The sequence below is a fragment of the Amphiura filiformis genome, chromosome 17 (assembly GCF_039555335.1).
Source record: "Amphiura filiformis chromosome 17, Afil_fr2py, whole genome shotgun sequence".
Lineage (NCBI taxonomy): Eukaryota > Metazoa > Echinodermata > Ophiuroidea > Amphilepidida > Amphiuridae > Amphiura > Amphiura filiformis.
The window spans coordinates 41,494,911-41,513,820 of NC_092644.1; positions in this window are offsets into that span (position 1 = coordinate 41,494,911).

Consider the following 18,910-nt stretch of genomic DNA (forward strand, 5'->3'; position numbering starts at 1 on the left):
TTGACAAAGGTTACCTTCTTTACGTACCCACGAATAGCAAATTTTAGGTGTTTGGGGGTATTTTTGTTGCAAATTGGTATACTATTGGGTAGCAAAAACAGCAACAAAAAAAATCAGTATCCGAAAGTCTGCTTGGCACACCCCGTACAAAATTTTTAGAAGACCCCCCCCCCCCGAGAGCAATTGGTCAAATTTGCAAACTATATAAACGGAGTGAATTTTCTTTATAGATGTCAAGGCTCATCAAGGCATTTATTTATTTATATCCAATAATAATAAGACTAAATTGAAAGTGTGAACAATTTGTGACCACAGACGTGCAGACCCAGCCAGGATTTTTTTTTTGGGGGGGGCGGGTGCTGATTTTGAAGGGGGGGCAATTCTGTGAAAAGTAGACTTTCTTCTCGCAAATTCTTAAATGTTTGGACTTTTTCTATACTTTTGCAAATGGGGGGGCTACGTGCCTGCAGGCGTGTGAATTAATTTCTTTGAAATGGAATTCCAAAACATTGGCCTATTCTTTAAATTGCTTTAATGGCAATTATGGGAATATATATATATAGGCCTAAATATTTGATTGCTATGGCAACCAGCTAAATGTTTGGCTGCCATAGAAACAAACGGCTGATATTCGTACTTCTGTCAGCAACAAAAACATCACCCGATTATTACAACCCCCCCGAGTTGGTTTGCTAAATCAACCCCCCTCCCCCTCGAACATTTCAATGTACTTTGAAAATTGGCCCGGCCAATTCACAATATCACCTTTTGCTCAACACGAAATTTCATCTTAATTATAAATAGCGTACAATTTTAATTTTGTTAAACAATAACACATGGGTCAGAAACAGAATGATGCCTACCGGTATTTTTGTGTCCGCCTGCTTTGAAACTTACAATGATACATAGGCCCCCTATGCGCCACTGAACGTGTGAAAAACTTGGACCCCAACAAATTTTTTTACAAAGACCACACTTATCATACTGACTTATGATTAGAACAATATTTATTATGACTTACGTACTTTCAGCATATTATTGTTTCAGATATCCGGCTTCCGGTTCCAACGATCCAAACGATTCATTATCATGAGCTTCTTCCATTACTGTACATGACGTTCATGAACGGCTGACTGATGCATCGCGGCGCGAAAATACGAATAGAATTTCAGTCATGTGATGCAATCAACAAAACTAAAAGAACAATCTAAGTGGGATAAACAAACCATGTTTGCTATTGTTATGCAAGAACCACTCAGTCAACCAATTCATTCATTTTGAGTGAGTCCAATAGAGCACAAACTTACACTGGAGTGAACACGATAATGCGATTGATTTTCTTACACGTAAACTTAATACGGCCAATTCAGAAAAAAATCTTGTTTATCGTATAGGGCCTACTACAGCCTGTCTTCAAAAAAATGTGCAAGTGAAAAGCGCCCTCTTTGGCAATTAGAAAATACCGTTGTGACATGATGCTTGTAAAAATCAACGTCAAGGGTGTAGTCTTAGCTCTCAAATGCCGTTTCTTTTGTTCCATTTGCTTGTTTTAATCTCGAGATATGTTTAGTTAACGACGAAAGGGTAAAATCACAATTGTGCCACTTTTACTAGGGAATAGGGCTTTACATGTAAATCAGTGATAGCATCAAGTTTACCATGAGTTCCTTTGTGAAATCAAAAGAATGCATCAATTAAGCAAAAATTCAAAAACAAAATTACTGTTTTTTACTGTTTACATCATGATACCCGAAAAATGATTCTCTTTTTTCACTTAAAACAGAGTAAAAGATAAATATATATTTCACATTCTGCTGTAAAATTAAATACATGTGCATGTCAATGATTTTATCATGGTAAACACTGTTCTCTTTATCACTCAAGATAATGTTAAAAGACAAACAAATATTGCACACTTATACTATAGATTAATAAACGCGTATTACTTGTTGGGAGAGAAATTAGACAAAATAATGCACGCGCGTTGAGGTTGATGTGTCTATTGCACGAGCCCCGAAGGGGGGGGGGCTGCATTAGACGCATCAACATTCAGCTACCATTGATTTACATCAAAGAGGACGCTTTTCACTTGCACAATTTTTTTTTTTTGAGACAGGCTGTATACACAATTATATATACTTTTTGTTGGCCGCTGAATTTGTTTTTTCACTGACGTAGGCCTAGATGCATTAAAGAAAAAGAAACTTCATAACGTGTTCCCATGTTGAAAATTGACAAGCTACTTCAATTCTACAAGCTTTAAAGAGAGCACAAGTATGGACACATGAATGAAGACGATATATTTGTACTATGATTTCATACCTAACCAAGAACATTAGAAAATATTGTAAAGGCCATATGTATACGCACTTGCAGTGGCGGCACCAGGGGGGGCATGGGGAAGGAGTGAATTTCAGAGGGAGAATCGACCAATTTTGCACAAGTGCCGCAAAAAGTGGAAATTTAAGTAATTTTAGATTTTGTCCTCAAAAGTGGGGGGCAAGAAAAATATTTGGCTGTGGAATATTTGGATCAGTCTGATCTGCTGTGTACCAGATGAGCAATAGGAATCTACTTCAACACCAATACCGTAAACGTTCGCCTAATGGCGCTCTGGATTTTATAGAAATGAGAGAGCGCCATCCTTGCAAAATCCCAACAGCATTAAGGATACGTGTGGTTAGAGTCTGCACGATAATGATTCAGAAACTTTCGTGACGTGATCAAACAGTTAGGTTACTTGGAGCGTGATTATAGTGGCTGTATGCTAACACAGCAACAAGTAGTATTATTGGTAGCTACTTCATCAACACCAATATCGGTAGTAGATAGCTAACACAGCAACAAGTAGCAATTGGTAGCTACTTCATCAACACCAATATCAGTAGTAGATAGCTAACACAGCAACAAGCAGCAATTGGTAGCTCCTTCATCAACACCAATATCAGTAGTAGATAGCTAACACAGCAACAAGCAGCAATTGGTAGCTACTTCCTCAACACCAATATCAGTAGCAGATAGCTAACACAGCAACAAGCAGCAATTGGAAGCTACTTCATCAATACCAATATCAGTAGTAGATAGTTAACACAGCAACAAGCAGCAATTGGTAGCTACTTCATCAATACCAATATCAGTAGTAGATAGCTAGCACAGCAACAAGCAGCAATTGGTAGCTACTTCATCAATACCAATATCAGTAGTAGATAGCTAACACAGCAACAAGCAGCAATTGGTATAGCTACTTCATCAATACCAATATCAGTAGTAGATAGATAACACAGCAACAAGCAGCAATTGATAGCTACTTCATCAACACCAATATCAGTAGTAGATAGCTAACACAGCAACAAGCAGCAATTGATAGCTACTTCATCAACACCAATATCAGTAGTAGATAGCTAACACAGCAACAAGCAGCAATTGGTAGCTACTTCATCAACACCAATATCAGTAGTAGATAGCTAACACCCCAGCAAACACAAAACGTTTTCGACATCATTCGCAAAAGGTTATAAAAGGTTGTCAGAAAACGTTTAAATGTCGGGTTATATAAAGGGTACATTAATGGTATAACTCGTTTTCATAACATTAAATAACATTTGTTGGTAATTTACTGCACAGCAAACACAAATGTTTTACAGAAAACATTTAAATGTCGGGTTATATAAAGGGTATAAAAACGTTTTAATAACATTCCAAAAACATTTTTGAAAACTTGGTACAAATCATACTAAACAGAATGTTATTTTGCTGTTGAAACAAGACTTTGCAAAAAACATGTTTGCCCAAAATATTTACAATAACGTTTTTAGAATGTTTTCACGACCTTTATATAACCCGACATTTAAATGTTATTAAAACGTTTTGTAAAACACATTTTAAGAACATTTCTGTGTTTGCTGGGTGCAAATATTTTAACATGCTGTTATTTAAGTGTTGACAAAATATTTGGCCAAAAATGTTTGCCAAAATAGTTTACAATGACATTTCGAAAACATTTTAAAAATATTGTTGTAGTGTGTTTTCATACAAAACGTTTTCATGACCTTTATATAACCCGGCATTTTAATGTTATTAAAATGTTTTTACCTAAACCAAAACCCAAAATATAACTGATTTAAAACGTTTTAAAAACGTGTTTGTGTTTGCTGGGACAGCAGCAAGCAGCAATTGGTAGCTATTTCATCAGTAGTAGATAGCTAACACAGCAACAAGCAGCAATTGGTAGCTACTTCATCAATACCAATATCAGTAGTAGATAGCCAACACAGTAACAAGCAGCAATGATAGCTACTTCATCAACACCAATATCAGTAGTAGATATGCTAACACAGCAACAAGCAGCAATTGGTAGCTACTTCATCAACACCAATATCAGTAGTAGATAGCTAACACAGCAACAAGCAGCAATTGATAGCTACTTCATCAATACCAATATCAGTAGTAGATAGCTAACACAGCAACAAGCAGCAATTGGTAGCTACTTCATCAACACCAATATCAGTAGTAGATAGCTAACACAGCAACAGGCAGCAATTGGTAGCTACTTCATCAATACCAATATCAGTAGTAGATAGCTAACACAGCAACAAGCAGCAATTGGTAGCTACTTCATCAACACCAATATCAGTAGCAGATAGCTAACACAGCAACAAGCTGCAATTGGTAGCTACTTCATAAATACCAATATCAGTAGTAGATAGCTAACACAACAACAAGTAGAAATTGGTAGTAGCTACTTCATCAACACCAATACCAGTAGTATATAGCTAACACAGCAAGAAGCAGCAATTGGTAGCTACTTCATCAACACCAATATCAGTAGTAGATAGCTAACACAGCAACAAGCAGCAATTGGTAGCTACTTCATCAATACCAATATCAGTAGTAGATAGCTAACACAGCAACAAGCAGCAATTGGTAGCTACTTCATCAACACCAATATCAGTAGCAGATAGCTAACACAGCAACAAGCTGCAATTGGTAGCTACTTCATAAATACCAATATCAGTAGTAGATAGCTAACACAACAACAAGTAGAAATTGGTAGTAGCTACTTCATCAACACCAATACCAGTAGTAGATAGCTAACACAGCAACAAGCAGCAATTGGTAGCTACTTCATCAATACCAATATCAGTAGTAGATAGCTAACACAACAACAAGTAGCAATTGGTAGCTACTTCATCAACACCAATATCAGTAGTAGATAGCTAACACAGCAACAAGCAGTAATTGGTAGCTACTTCATCAACACCAATATCAGTAGTAGATAGCTAAGACAGCAACAAGCAGCAACTGATAGCTACTTTATCAACACCAATATCAGTATTAGATAGCTAAACAGCAACAAGCAGCAACTGGTAGCTACTTCATCAACACCAATATCAGTAGTAGATAGCTAACAAATCAACAAGTAGTATTATTGGTAGCTACTTCATCAACACCAATATCGGTAGTAGATAGCTAAGACAGCGACAAGCAGCAACTGATAGCTACTTTATCAACACCAATATCAGTAGTAGATAGCTAAGACAGCGACAAGCAGCAACTGATAGCTACTTTATCAACACCAATATCAGTAGTAGATAGCTAACACAGCAGCAAGCAGCAACTGGTAGCTACTTCATCAACACCATTATATCAGTAGTAGATAGCTAAGACAGCAACAAGCAGCAACTGATAGCTACTTTATCAACACCAATATCAGTAGTAGATAGCTAACACAGCAACAAGCAGCAATTGGTAGCTACTTCAACACCAATATCAACAGTAGATGGCTAACCCAGCACAATTGGAAGCACTTCATCAACACCAATATCAGCAGAGAAGTTGGCTATCCCAGCAACAACCAGCAATTGGAAGCTAATTCATCAACACCAATATCAGCAGTAGATGGCTAACTCAGCACCAATCAGCAATTGGAAGCTACTTCATCAACACCAATATCAGCAGTAGATGGCTATCCCAGCACCAATCAGCAATTGGAAGCTACTTCATCAACACCAATATCAGCAGTAGATGGCTATCCCAGCAACAACCAGCAATTGGAAGCTACTTCATCAATACCAATATCAGTAGTAGATAGCTAACACAGCAACAAGCAGCAATTGGTAGCTACTTCATCAATACCAATATCAGTAGTAGATAGCTAACACAGCAACAAGCAGCAATTGGTATAGCTACTTCATCAATACCAATATCAGTAGTAGATAGATAACACAGCAACAAGCAGCAATTGATAGCTACTTCATCAACACCAATATCAGTAGTAGATAGCTAACACAGCAACAAGCAGCAATTGATAGCTACTTCATCAACACCAATATCAGTAGTAGATAGCTAACACAGCAACAAGCAGCGACTGGTAGCTACTTCAACACCAATATCAGCAGTAGATGGCTAACCCAGCACAATTGGAAGCACTTCATCAACACCAATATCAGCAGAAGTTGGCTATCCCAGCAACAACCAGCAATTGGAAGCTACTTTATCAACACCAATATCAGCAGTAGATGGCTATCCCAGCAACACCAATATCAGTAGTAGATGGCTAACCCAGCACAATTGGAAGCTACTTCATCAACACCAATATCAGCAGAAGTTGGCTAACCCAGCACAATTGGAAGGTACTTCATCAACACCAATATCAGCAGAAGTTGGCTATCCCAGCAACAACCAGCAATTGGAAGCTACTTCATCAACACCAATATCAGCAGTAGATGGCTAACTCAGCACCAATCAGCAATTGGAAGCTACTTCATCAACACCAATATCAGCAGTAGATGGCTATCCCAGCAACAACCAGCAATTGGGAGCTACTTCATCAACACCAATATCAGCAGTAGATAGATACCCAACACCTGTCAACAATAGGAAGCTACTTCATAAATACCATTGACACCAGTAGGCAATGGCTAACTCAGTACCAATCAGCAATTGTAAGCTACTTCATCAACACCAATATCAGTAGTAGATAGCTAACTCAGTACCAATCAGCAATTGGAAGCTATTTCATCAACACCAATATCAGCAGAAGTTGGTATCCCAGCAACAACCAGCAATTGGAAGCTACTTCATCAACACCAATATCAGCAGTAGATGGCTATCCCAGCACCAATCAGCAATTGGAAGCTACTTCATCAACACCAATATCAGCAGTAGATGGCTATCCCAGCAACAACCAGCAATTGGAAGCTACTTCATCAACACCAATATCAGCAGTAGATAGATACCCCAACACCTGTCAACAATAGGAAGCTACTTCATAAATACCATTGACACCAGTAGGCAATGGCTAACTCAGTACCAATCAGCAATTGGAAGCTACTTCATCAACACCAATATCAGTAGTAGATAGCTAACTCAGTACCAATCAACAATTGGAAGCTACTTCATCAACACCAATATCAGTAGTAGATAACTAACACAGCAACAAGCAGCAATTGGTAGCTACTTCATCAACACTAATATCAGCAGTAGATGGTTAACTCAGTACCAATCAGCAATTGGAAGCTACTTCATCAATACCAATATCAGTAGTAGATAGCTAACACAGCAACAAGCAGCAATTGGTAGCTACTTCATCAATACCAATATCAGTAGTAGATAGCCAACACAGCAACAAGCAGCAATTGGAAGCTACTTCATCAATACCAATATCAGTAGTAGATAGCTATCCCAGCAACAACCAGCAATTGGAAGCTACTTCATCAACACCAATATCGGTAGGAGATAGCTAACACAGCAACAAGCAGCAATGATAGCTACTTCATCAACACCAATATCAGTAGTAGATAGCTATAACACAGCAACAAGCAGCAATTGGTAGCTACTTCATCAACACCAATATCAGTAGTAGATAGCTAACACAGCAACAAGCAGCAATTGATAGCTACTTCATCAACACCAATATCAGTAGTAGATAGCTAACACAGCAACAAGTAGCAACAGGTAGCTACTTTATCAACACCAATATCAGTAGTAGATAGCTAACACAGCGACAAGCAACAACTGATAGCTACTTCTTCAACACCAATCATCAAGATGAAGTTACTTCAACAACACCAGTACCAGCAGTAGATAGCTAACGGAGTACAATCAGCAATTGGAAGCTAATTCATCAACACCAATATCGGTAGGAGATAGCTAACACAGCAACAAGCAGCAATGATAGCTACTTCATCAACACCAATATCAGTAGTAGATAGCTATAACACAGCAACAAGCAGCAATTGGTAGCTACTTCATCAACACCAATATCAGTAGTAGATAGCTAACACAGCAACAAGCAGCAATTGATAGCTACTTCATCAACACCAATATCAGTAGTAGATAGCTAACACAGCAACAAGTAGCAACAGGTAGCTACTTTATCAACACCAATATCAGTAGTAGATAGCTAACACAGCAACAAGCAGCAACTGGTAGCTACTTCATCAACACCAATATCAGTAGTAGATAGCTAACACAGCAACAAGCAGCAACTGGTAGCTACCTCATCAACACCAATATCAGTAGTAGATAGCTAAACACAGCAACAAGTAGCATTATTGGTAGCTACTTCATCAACACCAATATCGGTAGTAGATAGCTAACACAACAACAAGTAGCAATTGGTAGCTACTTCATCAACACCAATATCAGTAGTAGATAGCTAACACAGCAACAAGCAGTAATTGGTAGCTACTTCAAAGGCCTAGAATGTGTTAATCTGGACCTGTAGGGACTTCTGCACACCATGAATAAAATTCAGTACAAGGCTAATGAAATTGTTTCCTGTATGTGGCTTAAAAACCTAAATGCAAAATAAAGTTTAAAAAAAACCTTCAAGAATTAGGACCATTATGCAACCTCAAATCACTTATTCATGTATTTATTGAACAAATTATACAGTGCACCTGATCTGTGAACTTTTTTAAAGACTATTCTTGTTAAAATATAAACTCGGTACACTCCTCAAAATAATGAGCTTCATAACTACACAAATATTACCAATATGTCTATTATGTCAAGTCATTTTTGTAAATTTTTAATGTAAGGGGACTTACACAAACAGGCATATTTAGCAGTGGCATACTGGATGAATCTCCAAAAAGGGCAAAATTACTCACTTCCCCTCTTTTCCGAAATCATTTTATTGTGACAAACACAGCATTGAAATACTTACTACGCTTTCAGCAATTTGTCTCAGTTGCTTTGCTGTCTTCAATGTTGCTATTTTATGCATGTTCTGTAAAAAAACCCTTTTTAGCACCCTCCCCGAAAAGTTGGGGTCAAAACTTTTTAAATAAATGCCAGTAGGCAATGAAAAAAAACCCCTAAAAACATGTTCTTCAAGTTGACGGATCTCAAGTAGGGATGGTCGGTTAGGCATTGTTTTGTTTTGTTGTTCTTTTTAAAATGTAGATATTTAAATAAATGTAGATATTTATATAGCGCTTTATGCCGTAAACAGCCTCAAAGCGCTTTACATTTATTCCGCCGTTATTAGAATATGTCGGAACCACGTTTGCTGCCTACAAATGGCGCAGGGGTTCATCAGTACAACGACTGTGACTACCCCTAACAGCTTCCCATTGCACCTGGGTGGGGTGAGGCAAGCGTGACAAAGCGCCTTGCCCAAGGGCGGAACACGGTGGCGGGACAGGGACTCGAACCACTGAGCCACTGTGCCCTCTGGGGTCAAAAGTTTTGACCCCTTTAGGCAAAAATTACCCAAAAAATCTAAAAAAGAATCTAAAGATATTTTGCAAACATGTTTGCTAAAAATGTCCAGTTAAAATTAAACCAAAGCTGATTTTACATGATTTTAGCACAATTAAAAAAACACACAAGTTCTGCGTCTGTCCGCCCTGTACAACAGGGTTTTTTTTGTACCCTAATCAATTTATTCCTAATCATCAGTATGTCTTCAAGTTGTAATCATTTTGTTTTATACCTCACATAATTTTATACACAATTCTTTACAACAAATAATAAAGAAACAATTTCATAATCCTTTGAAACAAAATGTTATTTTAATTATGTCAGTCATCATTTACAGGAGACCCCTGACGTATGTCACAGAACACAGAATGCTCAGGGTTTTAAAGTAATATGGTCTAGAACTTTGGATTACAACATTACTAGAATTTGTTTAACAAGGTACATCATCCACAACAAATTTCCCATCAAAAAAGATTCAACATACCCTTGTGAATTTCACATGCTGACAAACAATTCCTTTATAACCAGTGAAGTACTTTACTATTTCCCAAGCATGGGTATAGTGACAATAGCAAACACAGCTTTTCACTGGCAAGATTTGGTAATGTTGCCCTCGCCAGCCAGTATAATACAAAGGGGTGCGGTTTATAATTATATGGTGTTTGTCAGTATGAGAAAACCACAATGATTACATATAGTAGCTAAGTCATAAAGCTGATATGTTTGCTAGCGTTGAATGCACATTTACAAGGATTCACTTTTAGAAACTTACTCATCTTTGGAGCCATCACAAACTATATATCATTTTGGCACTTGTATCACATAGTGTGTGATGTATTCAACAATTTAAACATTTTTTAGGAAATTGGAACATTAGTTTATTATGCCTCAAAGGGCGAATTTCTCGACGGGTGGCTTAGCAGTTGGCTAGTCTAGCCGCAAGGCTTAAGAGGTCGTAAGACCAGGCTTAACTGAAAACATGTTCCCCGAAGCACGGCTACCATAGCCTGTGGGCCAGGCTTGTAGGATCAGCCCCAGGCTTTGGTAAAATTTGCATTTCTCGAAATCAGTCTTCTGTAGCCGTAGTCTACACAAGCCTGTTAGGCCAGGCTTACAGCGGCCCGGGGGTGTACTCAGTACAAATGACCATACGGGTAGCAAATATGGGTAGCATTTTCAGCCTTTTGGTATATCAATGACCCCTTTTTCAAAGCCTATTTTGGTATATGAATGGGTCCTTTTTTTAAACTTTTCTCAATTTTTTGAAAAATTGCCCAATGTTTCCTTAACCCTAACCCTACCCGTGGTTTTTGAGCTATCGGAAGGGAAAGAAGGAGCGAAAAAGGAGAGAAGATGAAGAAGAAAGTCACTTGGCACCCCCGGGATTCGAACCTGGGATCCCTCGCATGCCACGCAGAAGATCCCCAGCATGTAGCTACACAGGTGACGTTGGCCCGCCAACGATTCCCTGGGTATATATGACTTGATCTAATTGCGTCATCAAGTCCCGTGGAATGCATGCACGCAGAGTGGTTTTAATAGTGAGCTTTAGTGAGTCCTAGTTGGGTTAGGGTTAAGGAGGCATATAGGAAAAACATGCATGTAGCTTAACCCTAACCCTACCCGTGGTTTTTGAGCTATCGAAAGGGAAAGAAGGAGCGAAAAAGGAGAGAAGATGAAGAAGAAAGTCACTTGGCACCCCCGGGATTCGAACCTGGGACCCCTCACAGAAGATCCCCAGCATGTAGCTACACAGGTGACGTTGGCCCGGCCAACGATTCCCTGGGTATATATGACTTGGTCTGATTAAGTCATCAAGTCCCGTGGAATGCATGCACACAGAGTGGTTTTAATAGTGAGCTTTAGTGAGTCCTAGTTGGGTTAGGGTTAATCTAGCCAAAATTGTCAAAATTTTCCCAAAATTTTGGGAAAATTTGTAAAAACTAAGACAATTTGAGTTAAATTCGGCCGAAAATTTTGACTTTTGGTATATCATATAGTAGCTAAGTCATAAAGCTGATATGTTTGCTAGCGTTGAATGCACATTTACAAGGATTCACTTTTAGAAACTTACTCATCTTTGGAGCCATCACAAACTATATATCATTTTGGCACTTGTATCACATAGTGTGTGATGTATTCAACAATTTAAACATTTTTTAGGAAATTGGAACATTAGTTTATTATGCCTCAAAGGGCGAATTTCTCGACGGGTGGCTTAGCAGTTGGCTAGTCTAGCCGCAAGGCTTAAGAGGTCGTAAGACCAGGCTTAACTGAAAACATGTTCCCCGAAGCACGGCTACCATAGCCTGTGGGCCAGGCTTGTAGGATAAGCCCCAGGCTTTGGTAAAATTTGCATTTCTCGAAATCAGTCTTCTGTAGCCGTAGTCTACACAAGCCTGTTAGGCCAGGCTTACAGCGGCCCGGGGTGTACTCAGTACAAATGACCATACGGGTAGCAAATATGGGGAGCATTTTCAGCCTTTTGGTATATCAATGACCCCTTTTTCAAAGCCTATTTTGGTATATGAATGGGTCCTTTTTTCAAACTTTTCTCAATTTTTTTGAAAAATTGCCCAATGTTTCCTTAACCCTAACCCTACCCGTGGTTTTTGAGCTATCGGAAGGGAAAGAAGGAGCGAAAAAGGAGAGAAGATGAAGAAGAAAGTCACTTGGCACCCCGGATTCAACCTGGGATCCCTCGCATGCCACGCAGAAGATCCCCAGCATGTAGCTACACAGGTGACAATTTTGGGAAAATTTGTAAAAACTAAGACAATTTGAGTTAAATTCGGCCGAAAATTTTGACTTTTGGTATATCAATGGGTCCAAATTTCTTGAAAAAATTGGTATATTTATGGGTCCACTTTCAAATTCTCAGCGCACGTCCCTACCAAAACCAAACTTGAGTACTTCGGGTACAGCGGCTTTTTCTTGGCCCTGCCTCAGAGCAGGTCTTAGGTCGTAAGTCGTGGTCTATTTCAATTGACAAATTGCTTAAATTGTAATGCAAAGTTTTTTTCTTTCATATTTTTGAGAAATCGAAACAGATGCTGTCTTTCATTCAACATAGAGTAGGCCCCTACCTCTAAGTAATGATTATTGTTCACTTTAGTTGAACATTTCACCACTTTATTTTAGTGTTCATTCGAGTCAGTTAAACCTGCTGTTTCTATAAGGCCTACTCATTTTGAATGATGAACTTTCTTTTGGAGTAACGGTGCCAAAGGGGTGCAATTGAAGCGAGACGCAATCTTCGACATCAATTTGCTGTCGTGAGCATCTTCAGGAGAGGAAGGATCCTTTTCTGAAGTATTCAGATACCAAATCTAAATCGCACTGCCGATTCAGTAAAGGCAATGTTTTAAGGCTTACTGATCTGCTTGAACCTAACTTGTAATGGTCAACAAATAGGAGCAAGCCTCTCCTTCTGTTCAACAAATATTGCTAACCTTATGATATTTTGCTACAAGAAGTGCCCCCCCCCCCATATTTGACATGTCCAAAAACCTTGACGCTCCACATAAACTTGCTCCCATGCTTTCCTCTTTTTTGCCTGATATTTATTATCCGACGCCTTGCTTTCAATGACATGAAGCAGTGGCTGCAAAATATACAGTAATTCAATTCTGTATATAGCCTACATTTGTTGCCTGAGTGCAACTTTTCGGAGGCATGCTGATGGTAATAATGATTATATTTGTGAACGGAGTCGTTTCGAAGGAACAGTTCTTAAAACGTTTGAATGATCAATAAACAAAACTTCTTTTATCATCACCATCACCATCAACATCATCATCATCATCATCAACTATGCACTCATGCTAAATTCGCAAATAGAACATGACAATATCAGCAGTAAGTCTAGATAGCACGCACGATGGTTGTCAAATTCTTGGTTATGTTTTTGTTTTTGCACCAACATTATCCTTAAATAATGTTTTACTTTTGACAAACATGCGTATGATATGTTTGAAGTGTGAAACAATTTTTGCTTTAGGCCTACTTTTAGCATGTTTAGGGGAATCAAAGTTTCCTTTTCTGTAGGCTTGCAGTTTGACCCTTTTTGAAATGCAAAGAAAATTTAAATGAGTCGAGTAAAAAGTATAGAAGTATCATTCATGCAAGCAGGACTCATAATAAAGTAAAGTGAAAATAAAATAATACATGAAAGACACAAAAACAGAAAAAAATACTAGTCTTGCATCAAGTTGTGTACGGTGTAAGCCGGGCTTACTAAGCCCAAGCACAAGACCGACGGTATAGGCTAGTCTTTGCGCTGATGACCTTATTTGTACGGTAAACCGTGAAGGACAACAACTTATGCACCTCTCCTACCTCCAACTGCCTATACAATTAAGTCGCTGGTAGAAAGGGACGCGGTTGTCAAGCGTTAAGCCTGCAAGGCCACTAAGACCAGGTTGAATTTATGCGTTCAAGAAATCCGCTACAGTTAAGACTCGGGCTTCGAGAGCGGGCTAGGCTTAGTAGCCTCAAGGCCACCTTAAGCCTAAGGCTTACTAAGACTCCTATCGAGAAATTCGCCCAAAGTGGCTCAATTAGAAAGATATTAATTAATTTAATTATATTGTATTTACAAAACCTTGAAATGTCTGTATCAAATAACGACATATTTGCTGATAATCTTTACAGCGCAAGCCCAATATGTTGTATCTTCAATTGCAAGAATTTGCTGTTTCAAATAGTGACGTATTTGCACAATGCATTTATGCAACTTTGTCATTGCACAGTAAAATTACTGTAGTGTCCTTTTCACATAGTGATGTATTTGCACAACTGTTTCATATAGTGATGTATTTGCATGACATATTTGTCATTTGAATGGCGATGTCATTAGTCCTTTTCACATAGTGATGTAATTTATTTAACATTGATTTTTTGCAGAAGAAGTTATGCTTCGACAGAGATAAGTGAATTATATTGAAAATATGGTATATTTGCATTACTTTAAACCAGGGGTTAACCGACAATAATGTTTTATTCAAGAGTGTGCAGCAACTATTAAATGCATGTGTGTGCTTTTCCAACATACAGTAAGCCAAAAAATTAAGGTACCAGTTGTGTTTACCCCTGTACATCCTAAATAAAGACAAATATGTCAAAATTAAAACAAACAGCCAATACCTGTACTCATAAGCTCTGGTTTAAGATCTTATTTGTTGGGTTTTTGGATAGTTGTGTCTTTATTTCTTGAACAATTTCAACAAATGAGGTCTTGAATTCGAGCTAAAAGATTCAGCTGTTGGCTTCTGGTTCCAATTATGACATATTTGTCTTTGTTTAGGATATACAGGGGGTGAACATAACTAGTACCTTAATATTTTGGCTTACTGTAGTGTAATATTATGCTTCAAAGTTTCTTCACATGCAGCCTTTAATACATGGTAAATACGCAAAACTAAGCAACACTAAGGTACGAGTTAGGTTAACAAAATGGTTATTACTGTGATGCTTCACAAAAAAAATATAATTTTGTTCATATTTCATAGTGAATTGCACAGAAAAATTTGAATTTCGCAGAGCAAATGAAATTATGCGGAGAAAGGAAAGTTTTGCAGCGCATCATGCGCGAAAATCATTGGGACCCTGGTTATCATATACTGAAAAATATGAAGTTTTTTGATGTCTGTTTTTGTATTTTTGCCTTTCTCTCAATTTCAAATTTGCTGCCTTTGGACCAGATTGTGTCACAAATATATTCCTTTTAGAAGAATAAAACCAATCCACTCCTTCCCTTCTCTTTGTAGCCATACTCGTATCACTACTTATGATCTGGTCTATAGAGGCCAAAGGAGGCTTTTTTCAAAATTATTACCTTTACAAACATCGGACTATCATATACTGAAAAAAGTTTTGTGGTGTCTATTTTCTTATGTATTTCATTGGGTTTTTTTTTACTCCATATTTTTGCCTTTGTTTGAATTTTAAATTTGCGGCCTGTTGCCTCCATGGACCAGATTGTGTCACAGGTATATTCCTGATAAAAGAAAATTACCGATCCCTTCCTTGCCTTTTCTTTGTAGTCATAACTGTATCACTACCAAGCTTCAAAATAACCAGGCACCCAGGAGCCATTTACCCAATGGTCATAACATTTTGGCTCCTGGTTCACAACAAAATAATATGAACCAGGCTTTACATTTTTTTCCAAATAGAGCCTGGTAGTTAAAGCAGGTTTTGTATTTAATGTGTACAATTGAAATTTAAATGACTCTTAGCTCTTTAAAAATGGCTCCTAGTTCACTAGATAATCACAGGACCAGGAGCTGCTTTTTCCAAATGTGTGGCTCCTGGTCCAGATCTGCTTATTTTGAGGCTTGATCACTACTTAGCAAAGGTAACTTGAGCAAATTTTTTTTGTCAACTGACACCAAGAAAAGGAGACATTCTCAGTTTTACAACTACTACATATCGTTATAAGTGTGGCAGAATGACTTTTTATAATACAATTGGTGTCCTTTTGTTAAATTCAGTTCTTTTCAAATATATAATAGGGATCAGTCGGTGTGGCACTGCGCTGTTAACTAGCCAGGGTTGCCAAAAGAATTCATCCCGAATCGCGGGTCAATGTTGAAAAGTCGCCCAATTTTTTTTTTAACCATTGGTGGGACAGGAAATTGTCAAAGTCGTGGCAACCCTGTAACTAGCCATGTATGATGCCCTCTTTCACTCATCACAATGAATGAATATAACAGGGACAAATCAATATTCAACATTCTGCCAAATTCATAACGATATCATTGACATTGTTCATAGTAGCCCTATGTTAGTTAGAGAGTACCACATTAGCAATTTCTCTTGAGTCATTTGGCAGCAAGTGAAAGGATTGTTTGTATTATTGGAAAGTCCATTCAATCATGATGTATGTCCATACACTGAGAGCCAAATGTGCGTGGTGGTGGAACGTAATGCTTACTCAGGTAGTACAGATAGATGATGATCACAGCGCCCCCTATCCCCACGCTGACTGATGCGATGATAATCATCTGAGTTGGGTAGGCTAAAGGTGGCTTGTCTACATAAAACTGAAAGATGAATGATAAATAATAAAATGTAACATTTAAATTCAAAAGTTCATGGTACAGACAGAATATAAAAGCATGTAATTGCAGAAACTGTTGGGGTACCACTTTCAAATTAGAGTTAGTATTAAGTTAAGAGTTAAGGGTTAGGGTTAAGATTAGTATTCAAGTTTAGGGTTAGTATTAGGATTAATTAGTATTAAATAAATTTTATGTGGTGCCTACTTTAATTTATTTGATAATTTATTTGATAATTCAACAAAATGTGGTTTTAAGTTATTTCAAACATTATAGTGCAGTCAATAATTGGTTATGGCTGTGAGGTTTGGTCTCCATTTCTGTAAAATAAACTTAATAATAGTAATTTTCTTTCATTATGTGATCAACTACCAGGTGAATCTCTTCACTAAATTTTGTAAAGGTATGTTGGGTGTGCGTAAAAATCTACAAATCGTGCTGTTAGAGGTGAACTTGGTAATTTCCCTTTACTTATTCATATGATTAGTTTATCAATTAAATATTGGTGGAAATTAAATGTTACATGTCATGAAGGTAGTTAATGACCCTGTGACTGATGCATTAATGATAATTGAAGGCTGCACTCATCAGGCACATCTTCATGGTCATCAGCTGGTATCTTTAATAGTTTCAAAATGATAAATAGGTTAGATAAAACCCGGAGATAAATAAATTTTCTGCTTTACAAGTGCTAAATTCCGCTTTTCTCCGCTTTGTAATTTTAGCACATTTCTGACATAATAAAATTTCACAAGAATTTTACCAAGAATAAACTGATTAAAGGTGAACCTCATTGAAAATAAAGTTATATATCAATGAAAAGCTTATGATGCCAGGAAGCAGAAAAGAATATTTTTTTTTTTCTTAACGCACCAGGATAGACATAATCTCCATGCAAAGATTGGATATTGGCACCCCCTAAATTACAAAACGAAATCGTTCAAATTGGGCTTTTCGATGATGACGTCAGCACGGGACACACAGTTACTTCGGGTTTGATTGTAAACACAATGTCCGTGTATTACTGTGGCATGCATCGGGCCAATGCACTAATTCAGTCAGTCAACTTACTTTACATGAAAAATATCTTCAATAAAATAAGAATAACATGAAGGAAATATCATGATCAAATCAAGAATGAAGTTCCTGAAAAAAGTGTGGGATTTAAAATGGGAAAAGTGATGGCGGGGTGATTTGGGATAGGCCAAGCCATCCACGATATGCATAGGGAATATTACAGTAAAGCACGAAGAGCGAAGATTCGCCGAAGAACCGGAATGAAAACAGATTGCAAAAAATAACTGCTAGTGCTACCAGTTCAGATCGTCACACCAAGTTGAGATGAACTTATCACAATGAGAAAATGAAGGCATAGAATAAGGTACATGTACAGGATTTTTAATAATTTCTTAGCTTTACAACCGGTCATAGCCGGTCATGTATGATAGGCGAACTCAGTATATACGGGATGAGCTCAGCTCAGTGACTGACTGAGTCTCACTACGCCCGAGTGTTCAGTATCCGCGACTGTACTGTACTTGCAGACAAAATGACCGATTTGATATTCACATTCTGATATTTCCAACTTATTGCTACTTCATCAGCAAAATTTATTCCTGTAAATGTTCCAAATATAAGGGAACGATTGATCAAAATCTCCTGACAGCGCAAGTGCTACGAGGACGAAGCCCGAAGCGAGTCGCTGTGTTTGTGCATATCCGTCCCTGCCATTTCTTCAGCATCCAGCAGCAATTTACGCATCGTGTTCGGTAATCCATAAAACATGAATGTTTCACTTTTTCAGTACCGTACACTGATTGTACTATCATTAAAGAATCGTGACACAAGTGACAATATTTTAATTTTATTCAGATTTCAGAATTCCATCAAATAACGGCCTACTAAGCCTAAATTGTATTTATTTTATAATAAAGTATCTGCACAGATTCTGTTTCTTTCAATCGCGATTGTGTGGAAAGAATGTATTACAAGAATGCGCTAAATATGAAAACCTTCATATGGGCTGGATTTGATGAAATCAGCGTTTTTTTTATTATTTTTTTGATTACTTCAAGACGATATTTTTTAAAATCAGATATTTTAAAATGAATCAAGAATAGGGAATGTCACAAACAAGT